General features: G+C 31.0%; 1 protein-coding gene across 6 annotated transcripts in view; it reads left to right on the top strand.

Annotated features, from left to right (window-relative positions):
- The first annotated feature begins 6,295 nt into the window (after window positions 1–6,295).
- The window catches only part of LOC111699335 (GRIP and coiled-coil domain-containing protein 2), a 30,252-nt gene continuing 21,503 nt past the window's right edge, over window positions 6,296–15,044 (top strand). Inside the window, exons 1-3 of one of the 6 annotated variants that reach the window (XM_023469980.1) lie at window positions 6,296–6,457; window positions 7,419–7,488; window positions 12,958–13,043. The gene's annotated coding sequence lies outside the window, so the exon portion shown is untranslated. Of the gene's footprint in view, window positions 6,458–7,418; window positions 7,489–10,832; window positions 10,891–12,957; window positions 13,044–14,323; window positions 14,416–15,044 lie in introns of those variants that run through there. The other 5 variants (XM_023469982.1, XM_023469983.1, XM_023469981.1 and 2 more) reach the window with 5 other exon arrangements.

Raw genomic sequence — 15,044 nt, 5'->3', positions numbered from 1 at the left:
TAAAAGTCGTAAATAAAATTTTTTATATTTTTTCAAGAGGTTATTCGCCTATTTAAAAATACAAAAGTAATATCAAAATTTGTTTCTCTACAAAAGTGACTTGCGCATTTCCTGCTTTTAAATCCAATGGAAAAATTGTCAAAACGATTCTGAACGCAATCAAAATTATGTGATCATTTACTATAATAAGAAAAACGATTATCTCCCAGAGTTCGGTTAAAAATACAAAATCTCACTCAAGTATTTTTTTCATGAATATTTTCTCTGCCGGGAATTGTGAATGTGAGGTTTCACTCAACTATTTGTACTTTTTGATAAATCTGGTGGATTTTTTACATTTTTCCGCCTTTCAGAGCATCATTCGGGTGAGAGCTTGTACTGATTTATTGTACATACAGTACAAGTTTACAATTCTTGTCTGATAAATTTTAATTTATGGTTCAACGTTTGTTTGTAAGTTCTGGCAAAATGACGGAAGCTCCACTGTCATGCATACTATTCACTTATCAATCAGTAATGTAGATTTATTAGAATTACACGATATTCAATTAGAAAATAAAATCTGTAATTATAAAAAAGCTACAACGAATTTTAGAAAATCCACATTTAAAGGGAGTGTTCGCAAAAATAAAAGGGGCTTAGGGCGAAAAATAAGTGTTTTTGATCGCTACTAATCTGTTGCGTCTATATGGAGAAAATTGTTAAAAACGACTCACACCGAAGAACGTTGCGTCTATACAAATTCAGAAAGTTGCAACTTTCAACTCCGATCGTAAGATGGTCAATTTAATTCCAAACAAATCATTCAGATATAACTAACAATATTATATTATTTTTCGACGCATTCGTATGTATGTAGTTAATATTTCATAATATTTTTTTTTTTAATAATTTTCCGCTGCCGCTGGATTTTCGAACATTCCTGGAAAATATGACAATGTCGTCTTCCTTATCAAAAATCCTCAAATCAGGAATAAATGTTTTCAAAAGTAACTCTCAGATCATGAAAAATTAAAATATTGTGAAATATCAACTTTATTCATATACGTCGAAAAATGATCGATGACTATTGGTTGTAATATCTGAATGATTTCTTTGGAACTAAACTAACTTGTTATACTTGACTAAATATCTAAATATCTCTTAATATCTCTAAATATCTCTTAATATTTCTAAATATCTCTTAATATTTCTAAATATCTCTTAGTATCTCTAAATATCTCTAAATATTTCTAAATATCTCTAAATATTTCTAAATATTTCTAAATATTTCTAAATATTTCTAAATATTTCTAAATATCTCTAAATATTTCTAAATATCTCTAAATATTTCTAAAAAATCTCTAAATTTCTCTAAATATTTCTAAATATCTCTACATATCTTTTAATATCTCTGAATATCTCTAAATATTTCTAAATATCTCTAAATATTTCATTTTAAAAAAACGAAGGGAAAGAAAAAAACGTTAATGGTATTAAGGTTCACTTAAAAAATTTATTCACATTCCCTTTATATGTGTGTTTAGTTCCGCAACAACTCAAGAAAACTTGTTAAAGAAAAAAGTTATCAATTTGCAGGCTTAAGTTCAACAAGAAGGCTTGAACCTTTTTCCTATCCTTCAAAAGCATTTTCGGAATATAACAGCTTGGGAACCCAGCGATGCCCAGGTTACTAAAACAATACTCCCGCCGTTTACCCGCACTTGAACGATTTTACCGAGAAACTAAATTTTCGCTGTAAAATAGTATTTCAAAACCAAGCTAAAACATACCCGTGGTTAAAATTTGAGGCAAATCGGTCAAGGAGTCTCGAGTTATAATCGGACAAAAAAATAGACAGACAGACACCCTAACAGAGATTACAACTTTATAAATATATAGAGAACATCAAACAAAATCAAAAAGTAAAATACCTTCAAAGTTTTCTGTGTGTTTTGTATTAATAAAAAAACTACCATTTCACCTTATTCTAAAATAAAATCACAATTTTTAAAATGATTTTTCTCAAATAAATGTATTTTAGAATATTTTAGCAATTTTATTGTTTATATTTTGGCTTTGTAGTACAAAATATGCACATATCAAATATCTAACAAACTGTTTTGTTTACCAAATTAAGTGAAAAACAGATAAATTACTTTTCACGTTGACATAATATACAGGGAAGATTTGTTAAACCTTAGGTCTAACTAAATGATACATGGTGAGGGTTGAAAAATGTTTATTGGTTAAAACTTGTTACGGAATATATAGGAGCGTTTTTACTTTCTGTGGGGGGATTTAGGGAGCTTCTCAACTGCTGGAATTGATGAGTCTTCAGAACAGGGAGCAGTCTCGAGCAGAACCGTAGAATGCTGCTTCTGTAGGGAACTGCTTTAAGCTGTAGGTGTAGATGAACCTTTAGAGCTGTCTGGAGCAGAACCGTAGAAGGCTGCTTCTGAAGGGAGCTGCTAGAAGCTGCAGGTGTAGACGAACTTTCTGGTTCGGGACTTGGTCCGAAAATGACAACTATATTCTGATTTTAGAATATCAATAAAATCCCCTTTTGATGGTACAGAGTTGGTTTAGAACTCCGGAGCTGCTCGAAGATTAGCTACAACTGATAATATCATCTTTCCAAGATTTCAACGTTAGGTTTAAGGCGTAACCTTAACCTTGAGTCTATACTTAAAAATACACAGTGCTCACAGGATGTTCACAAAAAATACAAACATATAAATACATTTTAACTATTCATAAAAGCACAAATATCAATTCTTTAAGAATCTGTTACATTCGTTTGTGAATTTTACAAAAAGGAGTTTTAGTTTATGTAAACACCCAGCAGAGTTCCCATATACAGAAATAATTGATTCCAACCATGATCTGACATTCTTTGTTAAAAATATGCACTTTGAACTCCGTTACAGATTATAATAAGATTATACCAAGGTCAGAACTATAGAGTTCAATCTTCAGATCGACATATTGAGATAGGGTTGTTAATCGTTTTAAAAACAATCGAAAAAACGGAAGATTTCCTTTAGTTTTTTTTCTAACAATGATTGTGTCATTTTTAAAATAAACAGTTTTTGAATTTATAAACATGGATATCTAGTTCATACTTGATCAGTCAAAGCTTTAAACTCTATCCCGATTGGGCTATTTTTGTCTAATATTGATGGGGAGGGGAGGGGGGTATTTTCCACCCCCCATGACTTTGCCCTTAGAGTTGAAAAAATGTTCAAAATAATTATTTTTACTTTTGACAAATATTAACATATGACACATGTTATTATATCAATTTTTCATGTCCTTTTCAAATATTATCTATATTTCTTATCCCTGTAGCTTAATTATCAAAAAAGTTATTCATCATTTCTGTTTTTTTAAACATCGACCCACCGTTTGATCATTCTCCACCCTACTCTAAGCATAAAAAAAATGTTTTGCAAAATTTGTTCACAACCATGATGTGGAAAAAGAAAACAACTTTTAGCGTTCTAATGTTAGCCACTTATAAGTTTTTCAGAATACACCGCGGGGGGGGGGTATGGAACCCCCCCCCTTCCCCAACCGTGATAGAGTTAAGGGTACAGTTGTAAATCGGACATTGTATTCTTTGCATATAGGGTCACTTGAAATTACGCCACAGTCCTTGAAAGATTAGCTTTGCATTGTTCCTGATTCTTTAAATTGAGACATTAAGTTGAAAGTGAAACAAAAAATTATTATACTGTAACAAATCTAGATGCTAATACTCTAACGATTACTTTGCTCAAAGTCTAATGAGATCGTATTTAACTAAATCTCTAGCCAAATCTTAAGGCTCTCTATCTCTAGCCAACACTCAAGGCTCTGTATACGTCCGTTCTAATCAACAAATGATATTCAACTGCTTTATTTATAAACAGGTAAAATGAAAACTGACCGGGCTAGCCCGGCTGGGTCAATATACAAATAATTAAGATAGTAATATTTTTAGTACAGATATCAAATTAGAATTGCACATCATTGTAGAATACACTTCAATACAATTCCTTTAAAAATGTGAGTGATCTTTTGGAAAGCTTTGTACACTCATCTAAATGTTCATTTTTATTTTTGCACAATTGGTAATTTCTACGCAATTTCAAAGGTTCAGAACTTCAATAAAAACAGTTGGCAAAAGGTGTTCTTTACATGATAACATGATAACATGGTATATATTTACGAATACGAAACCGTTCGAAAAACTCAATAGCTAGCATCCCATATGTAGCGTCCTCCAAAAACAAATTTTATAAGTAGATTTTAATTCTAAATTTAAATGGTCTACATATCGGAGGGTTGAGGACATCATAGAACAATTTTAAGTTGATTTTTCAAATTGTTTTGGCTAAAATATAACGATTTTCATCCGTATTAAATATGAAGCTAATAGATAATCCAATATGATATGATCTCGCCTCAAATTCTAATTTTTAAACCCCCATATTTCTGCTGCAGTACAGTACACAACTGTGTACATAATAAGATTAATAAGGAGCACCAATCAAAAAATTAGTAATTGTGGCTATTTTTCCATTCCTTTGTCTTTGATACTTACTACTTCTGTATACAATAATAGTTCAATGATTATTTTTAGATTTATAACAGTTGTCGAGGTTTTTTACACACATTGTGTAGCCTCATTTCAAGCTCAGTATTTGCAAAAGAATTTCTATGAGAAAATTTACTGGTAGTAGATACACTGTAAAAAACTAGACGGAAGGATACGGTCAAATTCATGTAACATAACTAGTCCGACTTTATAACCTCATTGATCCTCTAGTTTAGCTTTTACACACATAAGAATGAGAAAAAGGAATTTATCCGGTTACATAATAGAAATTCAAAACATTGTGGTTCTTCTCAATACCTCTTTAATAAGAGAAATTATATAAGACTTTTTTTAATCTTACATTCAATTACTTAGTTTGACGTGAAGAATAAGTAATGTTTAATTATAAAATGGAACATTAGTCTGTTATTTCTAGAAATACAAATTTGTATCCTCAGAAACCTGATTTCTTTTAAATTTTCCTTGGAACTCGGTACAACAACAAGAATGTTCATCTGAGCTTGGTTTAAAAATCTTAGTTTAGTGGGTTGAATTTTTGAGAGAAACTTAAGTTTTTTAGATAAAACTTGGTCGCGTCAAACTAAAGTAAATTGCTTGAAATCTATAAATCACGTGCAACCGTAGTACATTTGAATTTCCGAGTCGGGTCAACCTTTGCGTTCACAGTGTGTACTGTATCACCCGTACATTGGGTAAATAAGGCAGACACTCATGAATAGGACCAGCTGGTGCAACAAGGTTGACGCGGTCAGACTTTAAATTGAATTTACTTTTACTAAAGGGACAGAGGTGCGTGAAATATGTTTTCAATCATAACTCCTCTTATTAAAAAGGTATGATAAGAAGAAAAGAACAAACAAATTAAGTTCTAATATATTACCCAATTTATTTTCTATTTCCATCTTCGGGCGTAAAATGAAATTAGAGGAGTAGAATATCACAAAGTCGTATGTCGGTAATGGAAAATAAATTTTCCCTTTTATATTTTCAGTGTAATTCAAAATCTAGCAATACACAAACATTATAAACCTTACGTACGTTAATTCCCCTATCGCAGAATGTAAAAAATTCCATAAAAAAGAAAAATTTACATTTAATGGGAAGAACTTTATGTTTAAAATTAGAACTATTTGACTAAACAAACCAGGAACCGAATTTCATGAAATTAAGCTTTGTCGCTGAACACTACCTTAAGCATAACGGTTCCAATTTAAACCTATTCATGTATGTAAGAAAAGTCAGAAAATTTCAACAGCCTCAGACCAATGCTTTTTGAGTTATGTAAAAAAAACTACAGGGGGGGTCAAATTGACCCCCCCCCCAGCGGGAATAGGGTTAACAAAAGCAAAATGATTTTTTAGTTAATATCTTTTATTAGTCTATTGTGCAACAAAATAAGAAAAACTAAAAAAATTAGGAATTTTAAGATTTCTTTATGGTGACTTTTTCAAATGTTTTTTTTTTTAATTTTATAACATTGGCGGTTTTTCGGGGGTTATCAAGAAAGAGAAAAAAAAACATATTTTGTGTAATTGAAAAATTAAAAATATTTGTTTTTTTAAAGACATCTTAGAAACAAACAAATATATATTATTACAGTCAACATAGAAATTTGATATTCCTCATAGAAAAACATATTCCACTGCACTGAATATGTGTTTTTTTCTTTTAACCCTATAAAGGCTGGGGGGGGGGTCAAGTATGAATTAGTTAGGCTTATCTTAGAAGCAGGATCTAACCTATGTTAATACATAGATATATATATATATATAGATAGATGTAAATATATAGATATACAATATAAATGAACTAAGTTATTTCGAACAAAAAAGTTGAATTTGTGTGGCTAAATTAATTACACTCATAGAAAAGAAGGTAAACTTTTGATAATATTTGTAAAAGTATGTCGTTTTTCAATGTGAAATAGTAACCAGTAAAAATCTTAATATCATAAAAGTTACTCCATCTTAATTTAATTTTAATACATTTCAAACGGGTTGAAATTATAAGTACATTTTTAACTGAGTAATTGTCTAATACCTATCTTTGCGCGCAACCCGATGGTACAAACTTTGATATTACATAAAATTAGGCTATTCGATCAAACATAATACATGGGCTGAAAAATCAGAGGTGTAAGACATCGGGTTGCAAAGATATAGGTTTAGAAAATAAAATTTTGTGGCAGGAACTCAGTTTCTTTTCATTATAAAAAGGGAATTATTTCGGATTCAAATTCAAGAAATTGGAATAAAAAGTGCTAATCTATTATTTATTTTTAATATAAAATTGTTTACAAGAATTTTCTATTTACAGTGATTAACGTAATAAAGTAAAAAACAAAAGATAACTAAAATTTAAGTAGTTTTGAAGTTGATATAAACAGCTGAAAAAAAAAACAATTTCTTAGTCTTAAAAAGGATGTGCACTATGCATCTAACAATAATTTAAAAATGATAATCACGATATATTTTTCTTTTCTTATTTATTAAATTTTCAAAATAATATATTTATTGCAAGTGACATGCCCGATTCGAAAAGGTACCTTTGAAAGCTTTTTCAAGTATAAATTAGATTTCATGTTTCTTGTTTCTTTTAAAAACTGATTCTTTTCTTGCTCAAACGTTATGGTGAAAGAATCGAAAGTGAATGCACTTGTTGAGTCAGACTGAGAAACCCTACATTATCTTCCATATTACTAATCAGATGAAGGTTGTTAGGGTTTCCAGGGGATCAGGATCTAGGGTACCGTTAAGTGAATCTTCTTCAAAATCACCTGAAATTACGTTGCGTTACGTTAAACAAATGCAAAATGGTTTAACAAGATTTGTTTTAGGTTTGAATATTTGAGATGAGTTCCCCTGTTCTCTTCTACTTCTCCTTAAAAATAGCATTTAAGTCTAAAGGTGAGTACGTCAATAAGGGGTTATGCACAAAGATGGGCACGTTCGATTTTTCATTTTGTTCGTTCATTGTCCGTGAACGACCCATTTCGTTCTTTTTTTCAATCCTTTAAAAAAATTGATGTCGTTTGTTTATAAAATTATCGTCCATTTTCCATCTATTTTGTTATTTTTTGTCACTCAAAGATCGTTCAGTAAATTCGTTCGTTCAGTAGAATCGATCGTTCAATAAAATCGTTTGTTCAATAAAATCGTTCGTTCAGTAAAAAAAAACGGATGTTTTTTTTTAAAAATTTGGTCGAAAAATCGTTCATTCAGTAAACAACTATCGTTTGAAAAAAGTTTGTCCGTTCAGTAAAAAAACCGATTGTTTGGAAAATTCGTTCGTTGAAAAAACTATGCCCATCTCTAGTTATGCATAACGATTCCCATCTCTAGCTATTCATATCATTTTAAAGAAAACCATTGAACTATATCTGACGTTGAAAACAATTATCATTGTCTTTATATAGTGTCAAGTGTGCACTATTTTGCACCTTTTTCGTCAATTAATTATTACTTCATTTATTTATTTAAATATTGAATTTCAACCAGCAATGGGTTAAAAAATTACACATTTAAAATAGACTCTGTATATTAATTTGAAGTGTTGTTCATTTAATGAGTGGCGTGTACGCTTATAACTCTTTTAACCCTATCTGGCCTGATGGAGGGGGGGGGTCGTCAATTTGACAACCCCCCTTCAGGCTTTTTTTGCGATAATTCAAAAAGTATTTGAGCTAGGAAGCTCAAATTTTCTGGCTTTTCTAACTAACAGCTATTCCCCTCACATAAGGCTTAAAAGCTAGAATTTTATACCTACTGCCTGAGTCCTCACTCTTAGGCATACTGCCTAAACACCTTAATTTACCTTTACCAGACTAAATCTATTAAAACCTAAATGTGTATTCAAGAAAAACTGAAAATGTGCAAATTCCCTTTTAAGGCGTCTGCGCAAAATTTCTTTGCAAAAATTGTGCAATCCGCTTGCATAGGTTTTCTAAAGAGCTCTAAAATGTTGAAATCCAATGTTACGAAGTAGGTCTAAAAAAACAAATCCGCAAGTACTTGTAAAAACAAATCACATTTAAAATAATCAATTTTTCGACGGAAAACATATATATCTCATTAAAGGGTTCCGGTGTGGATCGTCCGCGACGAGCAACCCTTTAAATGGAAAGCCACTTGAATTATGTCTATTATCCCTTTAAGATCTTAAAATTCATATTTGGCATATTTTTGCAACATATTATTACTTAGAGTGCTAAAATATGTGCACACCCGCTATGCTTAGATATTTGCATACCCACCGGCCTTTGCCATTTAATGGCATGAAAAATACGGCTTAAACTGCTTTATTTTACGTTTATGGGCTTGTTAAAGGATTCTATTTGGTCAACTCAATAGTATAGTAGATATGGGTCAGCTCAATAGTATAGTAGATATGGGTCAACTCAACTCAAGGGACTGTAAGCGTAACTTCAAGTGACCCACCATGCAGAGATGGCAATGTCCAATTTTCAACGGTACCCTTAAAGATCAAGTATGAATTAGATATCAAATCAATGATTTTGTTTCTTTTAAACTGTTTATTTTCATTTGTGATATCTCTGCGAAAGGGACATTTCTTGCTTTTAAGAAGAAATTGCGAAATTCACAGAAATAAACAATTCCCGCGTCAGAAAAACGACGACATCTTTCACATTTTTAATCGGAGTAAGGTATCAAAGGTACCATTGTAAATCGGGGATTGCTATATCTTTGCATGGAGGCCGGGGAATGTCACTTAAAATTACGCTTACAGTGGCTTTAAAGAGATTACCTAGAGATAGCACTTTGTTTGACATGTTAGCGTAATTCCACATCTTTATCCACACAGATCCAGACTTTACTCTTTATCCACAGTGTAACCACATAGATCCAGACTTTACTCTTTATCCACAGTGTAACCACATAGATCCAGACTTTACTCTTTATCCACAGTGTAACCACATAGATCCAGATTTTACTCTTTATACACAGTTTAACCACATAGATCCAGACTTTACTCTTTATACACAGTGTAACCACATAGATCAAGATTTTACTCTTTATACACAGTTTAAACACATAGATCCAGACTTTACTCTTTTTCCACAGTGTAACCACATAGATCCAGACTGTGAAAAGTTGCATAAATGATTAAAACTGGATCGACTTTGAAGTGTCGCAACGCCTTGGCTTTTTTAATTTTACATCACTAATGTAATGCAGAGAATTAGGCAACTATAAAATGTATGCAGCAAATGTTACACTTGGGTCGAATTTAATGTTTTGCAGTATTACAGCATTTGGTTTTACTTCACCAACTTAGGTTTACTTTTTTGTAGCCTTGGAAATGTACATTTTGAAACTGCAACAAGTTGATTGAATCTTATCTTCCGTTTAAAAGCTAGGAGTAATTGACTAAATCAAATTTTGAAAAAAAAAATTTTGAATAGTTTGTTTCAAAGTTCCAAAGAAACCTTTAAAAAATCATTAAATATGTGTGATATCATCTTATGTGATAAAGTTTTTTTTTATAAAATTGAATACGTTATTGACTAATTAGAGCCATTTTTTGACAATTATACTTATCAATAACAGGTTTGAAATTTTTGTTGCAAAGTTTTGGACCTGCTATTATTATAATACTAATTTGAATGTCATTACTTTTCATTTTTTGGGTTCCTTTTAAATTATACGATGTACTTTTGACGACTATTTTTGTTGGCCGCTAGGTGTCAAGTAAAATCCCTGAATTACTAAGAGTGAGAGCATTTTAAAAGTATGATAAAATTATTTTGATAAACGAGATTATAGTTATAGAGTAAAATTAATAATTATTAACAAATATTATATATATCAAAAACAAAAAATAGCTATAAATCAATAATTATATATGTTTAATAATAATAAGAGATTCAGAGTACTTACTTTTCCTCTTCTAGACTTTTATTTGTTAAATTATCATATAAATGTTTACATCTTTTTCACAGCATTTTGTGACCTTTTACAATTTCAACAATTTAAATGAGCAAACTGTAATTTATATAATTCCCCGTGAACAGATTTATTAAAGAACATGAACACACCATCTGCAATGGTGACAGATAATGCTAAATTCTGATATAATTAGCAAAGAGATGGTGAAGGTTTTAGCACTGTTACTTCGGAGTCATAAATTAATAAAAATTAGGTGAAAAAGGATTCATGGGTTCGGTCAGCTTTCTGCAAGTTTAAGGTATTCAAAGAATTTATTAATTTTGTTCACATTCGTTCATTTTTAGTTTAACCACTGCAGTTGCTCTCAGGACCTTCAGGGGGAATCATCGTATATAAATAGTGGTGAAGTCGTAACCTATGCAACTTTAATCTTAGACATTTAATAATTCTTAATTATCTCTTTTTAAAATTCCAATAGAACCCCGGAGCTAAACTTAATCCGTTTATATCAAGTTTGGTGGTGTATTAAGCTAAGCGCTATCCCAGATATAAGTTTTGAACTCAAATTGAAAAAATATTAGTGAAGTACCATAGTTCGAATAAGCGATATAAACAACGAGTTGAACTTTTTAAAAAGTTTTAAATATTTAAAAATTTATTTGAATTTAGTTTTGCAAATCAGCTAACTTGGTGTTGTACAATATATGTATTTTAACCCTATCCCCGCTGGGGTACTTGAAAACCAGGATACGCTGGGGGGGTGGTCAATTTGACCCCCCCTCTAAATCCCATGTTTTATGTCCAAATATGACAAATGATACATCATTAGAAAGCTCTTGTGCTCTACTTTTAGAATCTGCAAAAAAATTTCCTAGAAAAATGCATTAGAGAAAAACTGGAGGGGGAGAGGCGCCAACCCCCAGTCTGTTTCGTGTTAAATCTCGTATGTAAATTATCTAAATCAAACTTTTCAATAAACACGCATATACGTATACCTTTTACACAAGACAAATGACAGTAAAAATGCGTTAAAAATCTTGAATTATAAACAAATTAAAGGGAGTGACCGCGGCAATGTATGGTGTTTGAACTAAATATCAGTATTATGGACAAATTTTTTAGGATTCATTTGAGACATATAAAACGTTTCAACGATGTTTAATTACTGAGTTTGAGTACATAGTCAAAATTCAAAATCGCAAATTTGGGTGGATACGTTTTCAGAATCGGTAAATTCAAATCTTAAAATAACGACGACGAAAAATAAATAAACTAGTTATATGTAAAGGAAAACATTTCTAAAAAGAAATCGTCAATAAATCGATGCTAGAATCAATTGTTTCGTTTTCATCATTAAATTGAATTTCTTATTTTCTATGAATTTCTTCGCAGATTTCTACAAATTTTTCAAATGTCGTCTTTTCAAAAAAAATGCCAGAGAATCTGCAGAAACTCTTTGTAAATCTTAGAGAATATAGAAACTAAAAATTACATAAGATTACTTATTTTCGATGATAAGAGTTGATTTTTATTTTCTCAACCTGTTCCTAAACAACTAATCAGTTTACTGTAGAATTTTGTTAACATTTTTGTCGTCGTTATTTAATAATTAAAAAAATCGATTCTGAAAACATATACCCACTTAAATTCGTTATTTTGAACTCTACTTTATGCTCAAACTCAGTAGTCACGTCGTAGAAACGTTTTATATGTCTCAAATGAATTCCTAAAAATGTGTCCACAATTACTACATATTCAGTTCAACCACAATACATTACATTTAATTGAATATTCAAATATATTTTTATGTATATATATATATAAGTTTTTGGAAACAAAATTTATATTACAACTTACATTTCATTTTTTATGTTTACATTCTGATAGAAATATTATAAGGATAAATGTTGTTTACTTTAAGTAGAAAGTGAAAAAAGAGTATTTTATTGTATCTATTTCTACGCAAGGGGGGAGGAGGGGTGGGGGGGGGAGCATGCCCCTGTGAAATTAAAGCGTCAACCCTATATAGTGAAAGCTTGAAACAGTAACTGTCCTAAATTCCTAATTTTATGATCTAAAAAAAGTAAAAAAGTTTCTAAACTATCCTGGGAACATTTTAGACTTTGCTTAAAAAATAAACAAAGCAATTGTTAAAAAGAGTATGAATGAATTACATTTTTTGAAACTTAGAAATTAGAAACACTTTTTAACGCCGACGATTTTTGTCTTGATTTATTCTATATTCTCGATTCGCTCATATATATCAGCTGTAGCTGGAAAACGGCTGGACCGAATGGGCTGACGTTTTATAAAGAAACCGATGCCACTACCCGAGGGGTAACATAGGCTAAAAAATTCCTTGTTTTCTTTCAAAAAACGACTTTTTAAATTTTTTTTTAAAATTCCACGGGCAACGTCGGGCACATCGGCAGCTAGTCATCAATAATTTTACAAATTAGTTTATTTTAGAGGTAACATAAAGCTGAGCTGAGGTAGATAGATAGAGACACCTCAGACAGAAGATTCAAGGCTGAATACTGTTTTAGAGTTTAGAGGTCAGACAGAAACAGATTTTACAAATTGTTTTTATTTAATCCTGAAATCTGGTGTCTAAATATAGGGTGAGTAAAACAACCGGAATTATCAATGTTTCCGACAAAATTTGTATTACAAATTTTTATCACATTTAAAGTTGTTATGCCTAAAATCTGAACAAAACAAAAATTTTAAAATGTTTTCTAAAACATCGATAATCCAGTTTTTTTGCCTCGCCCTGTATATATATATATATATATACAGAATAATTTCAACAGAGACAAAGTAAAATAAAGTAAAATTCAATTTATTTTATATTTCGAAAATTCCATCCTTGCTTGCTTATTTCTGCTAGTTTGGAATAGCAGTGGAGAAAAGATATAAATCTAAATAAATATTTAAGTATTTAAAGGGACTGTTACCGAAATTTTAAGTGACTCGACACTCCTTGTAAAGATGACAATGTCCAATTCACAACGGTACCCATAAAGCTTTGTCTGATCAAGTACGATAATTAGATATGCATTTTATAATTCCAAAAACTAAATATTTTCAATTTCGGCTGCTCTATAAAAGTGACTCAAGTTCGTTTCTTCAGAATTAAACACGTTTAAACCTGAAAATGACATTATGTTTCACTTTATTTATAAGACAGACTTTGCTTTTAAGGGAACCGTTGTTAAATGGACATTGTCATCTTTGAATAAATGGCCGGTCATTAAAAATTTTGCGCGTACAGCCCCTTTAACAAATAAATAAAGTCAGAATGTAGAGAAATGTGAAAGGGGGAGCTGGATCCTTTTTAACATGCGAATATCTTTTAAATCAATGTGTCTAAGCATGTGCTTCACATAAGCGCATGCGTCTTAAATTAAAGGTTTCCGAGTCCGAATTTAAGGAATTTGAGCCGCGTATTAAATCGGCCAAAAACCGGTATTAAATTGAGAGCCAGCTTAAACCTTGAAACATTGAATACAATTTTAAGTGGGATCAACCATATTTAAGCCGTGCCTTAAATTTAAGCCGCGACTCAAATTCTTTAAATTCGGCCTCCGAAGAGTTTGTAAAAATACAGAGTTGTTATTCTACTATGTGCTTTAGACACATGTGTAGTACAATTATCAACATACCTACGTACATCATTACGGGTTAACATGGCCACTATAGTTTCAGTAGAAGTAAATATTTCCATTTACTGTTTACTCATATTTATCTGTTATCTGTTTACTCAGGATTTATCTCTAATTGGATAATGAGCTAGCTAGAAAGATAGATGTTACTGCCATGCAATTTCTATTGGTTCAGAATAGACAACAAACACATGACTGAACCCTGATTGAACCAGGCGCTAATGGACTCGGCATGCTAGAGTGCAGCTGGCTTTAAGAGTCAGTAAGTCGTCAAATTTCGTTTAAGTTCTACCAATTATAACTTATATGAGAAAAGGAAATTGATTCCAAGATATCACAGAGTACTCACTCAGACTCAGTAGTAGTACACACATTTTACAACCAAATGACGACTCTATTACATGTTATCCTCTCTAAGTTTGCCGATCACAGAAAATGCTGAAAGAGATTTAAAAGACAATAATTCACGAGTAAACTATAAATTGTTTCAAGAATTCACGCATTTGTCTCAAGGCAAAAGATACAATAGAATAGATAGTCCTCTAACTATGCAAATTCCGGAGGAAGTCTGCAATGTTAACGGTGGGGGGGGGGATGAGAGGGGGTGTCGCCATTCGTACATAAAGGTGAGAGATATTAGAAGAACAAAAAAAGAATGAAAAAAACAAATATTGAAATAAATGTTACAAATATGTTAAATGTCTGAGTGAGGAAAATTATGAACAAAAAGTGAACTCGAATTCGTACAGCGTGAACACTGCATTTTCAAATTTAGAATTTAAACTTTTCGTTTTTTTGCATTTTTAATCTTTGCTTTGGCGTAAAGCGAATATGACACCTTTTTTAAAAACTCAAATTATATTCTTAATTACAATCATTTCCGTTTTGGAC

This window comes from Eurytemora carolleeae, unplaced genomic scaffold (assembly GCF_000591075.1).
Source record: "Eurytemora carolleeae unplaced genomic scaffold, Eaff_2.0 scaffold344, whole genome shotgun sequence".
In the NCBI taxonomy this organism is placed as follows: Eukaryota; Metazoa; Arthropoda; class Copepoda; order Calanoida; family Temoridae; genus Eurytemora; species Eurytemora carolleeae.
The sequence above is the reverse complement of the archived record's forward strand: the minus strand, read 5'-3'. Positions and strand labels throughout refer to the sequence as shown.